This window comes from Danio rerio, chromosome 1 (genome assembly GCF_052040795.2).
Source record: "Danio rerio strain M-AB ecotype USA chromosome 1, GRCz13ab, whole genome shotgun sequence".
Taxonomy (NCBI): Eukaryota; Metazoa; Chordata; class Actinopteri; order Cypriniformes; family Danionidae; genus Danio; species Danio rerio.
Window position 1 is genome coordinate 4747501 of NC_141021.1, and position 2500 is coordinate 4750000.

General features: G+C 39.2%; 1 protein-coding gene across 4 annotated transcripts in view; it reads right to left on the reverse strand.

The window, feature by feature from the left end:
• LOC147846650 (uncharacterized) overlaps window positions 1-2500 on the reverse strand; it is a 194809-nt gene that overhangs the window by 101021 nt on the left and 91288 nt on the right. For 3 of the 4 annotated variants that reach the window (XR_015476104.1, XM_087236632.1, XM_087236633.1), the window contains exon 2: window positions 2048-2171. The gene's annotated coding sequence lies outside the window, so the exon portion shown is untranslated. Of the gene's footprint in view, window positions 1-65; window positions 1811-2047; window positions 2172-2500 lie in introns of those variants that run through there. The other variant, XR_015476105.1, reaches the window with a different exon arrangement.

The window sequence follows — 2500 nt, forward strand, 5'->3', positions numbered from 1 at the left end:
CTTATAAGATTATAAATATATTTATATTTAAGTTGAGTCAACTAAAGCTCTGCAGCATTTAAGTTGAGTTAAAATGTGTTTTATTGTCCTCACACCAAACCTTTAAATGACATTGTATAACCCAGCTTTTCATTTTCACCCATCCTCTCAAAACCCCAAGTCTTACAGTGTAAGCAGGTCCACTAAAGTCTGTAAGCAGGCTCTCATTGTTCTCGCACTCAGCTGGAAGCGTCTTAAGGAGGGTAAATTTTTCAGTGCTTCCCCTCCGTTCTGAGCATCCCATCAGGAGCGTGCTGGAATTAAAGCCTCTCATTTGTACGGAGCTTTTCATTTATTAATGTGAAAATAGAGGCAGCACATCCCAGTGTCGGGGCATTAATTTGAGGAGGGGGGGTTCTTGTTTTCATTATGATTGTGTGCCGATCCTGCAGTACCTTTCTTTTAATTAACTTCAGCGCGGACCTCCCACAACTCGGCAGCTGCACTTTAATTATCTCGTGCAGCCTTATCGTTCCTGCATAATCTGTGTTAACAGCAAATTTACAGAAGTGTTTAAAAGGCGCTCCTGTCCTGCACACACACACACACACACATGCAGTAATTTACTTCACAAAGTTTCTGAACTTCTTCTTTTTACATATTTTTTGTCCTCAGCAGATAATGCATTACAAAAACATAAAGTTATAACATTCCAATTCAATTAAAACTTTATCTTTTCTCCTGAAAATACATTTACCGGCCACTTTATTAGGTACATCTTACTGGTACCAGATTGGACCCCCTTTTGCCTTCAGAACTGCCTTAATCCTTCGTTGCATAGATTCAACAAGGCACTGGAAATATTCCTCAGAGATTTGACATGATAGCATCACGCAGTTGCTGCAGATTTAACCTCGGCTCAGTTGGCGTTTCTGTGTGGAGTTTGCATGTTCTCCCTGCCTTCGCATGGGTGTCCTCCGGGTCCCCACAGTCCAAAGATATGCAGTACAGGTGAATTGGGTAGGCTAAGTTGTCCGTAGTGTGTGTGAATGTGTGTGTGGATGTTTCCCAGAGATGGGTTGCAGCTGGAAGGGCTTCCGCTGCGTAAAAAACTTGCTGGATAATGAATGAGTGAATAATTTGTTTGAACTAGAATGAATCATTTTGAGAAAACTCGAACTCTCGCATACAGTATGTTGTATAATTTCCTTGCTCAATAATGAATCAGTGTTCAGTAAACAAATCTATTGCAAATTATTAAATTTTGCATTTGTAATCATTATTATTATTTTTTTTTAATGAACCTGTGTGTTTTTTAAGGACTGAAAAAAATATTCAAAGATGATTCCTTGGATTTACTCATTTTATTTATTTATTTATTTATTTTTTAAGTTAAGTGGTTGTAAACAATTTATTTGGGCTGAATTTAAACAAACAAATCAAGTTATTAAACCCAAATAAATTGTAACAGTTCTGCATGCAACACCGTTTTCAGTGTGGGTGCAGAATGGCGCAGTGTGTAACATGATCGCCTCACAGCAAGAAAGTCTCTGGTTGGTTCTGTTGGCATTTCTGTGTGGAGTTTGCATGTTCTCCCCATGTTCGCGTGGGATTCCTCCGGGTGCTCCGGTTTCCCCCACAGTCCAAACACATGCACTATACAGTAGGTGAATTGGGTAAGCTAAATTGTTCGTAGTGTATATGTGTGAATGAGAGTGTTTAGGTGTTTCCCAGTGATAAGTTGCAGCTGGAAGGGCATCCGCTGGGTAAAACATATGCTGGATAAGTTGGCGGTTCATTCCACTGTAATGACCCCTGATAAATAAAAGGACTAAGCCGAAGGAAAATGAATTAATGAATGTATATTTATGGTATATCATGATGATATCAATGTTTTTTTCTTTTGTTTTTTTTTTCCACAGCAAGCTATAGCATGACTTTAAAATATCGAGTCTCATTGATTAAGCTCTTGGCAATGATGAGCTCAAAATCATTTGCGTCTGTTCACTTTTTTAAGCTTGTACAGGTTTAAAAAAGGCATTCATTTATTTAGTTTTATGAGCTGTACCTTTAAGTAGACTCTGCTTTCTTTTGGTTGACTGGTCGACTCTTTGATCCCCTTTGTTCTTCATGGTTCCCTGGTCTCCTGACGGGGGACAAGTGACGTCCGGTGGACAACCGGTGGGGTCAATCTGAAAAACATATGGCGAGCCGCGTAAAACAGAAGCAGAAAGCAGTTGCTGTTGTTGTTCTTAAGCGTAACTTGTTGTTGGTCAGTGACAGAGAATATGTAAAATAGGGACAGGTTAGGGCAAGGTGATGGGATGTTGTTTTGTTAGTTTGATGGGGACAGCGTTGAAAGGGACTGCTTAAGATATGAGGCATGAATATGCAATGCGCTTGTTTCTTTGAACTCCGAAACAGGAGAGTTTTTGATATGTCAGAAGTTCTTGGGGAACTATTTTATCAGAAGATGAGCATAAACATAAACTGCCAACAACAATATACAGAGATATAACAT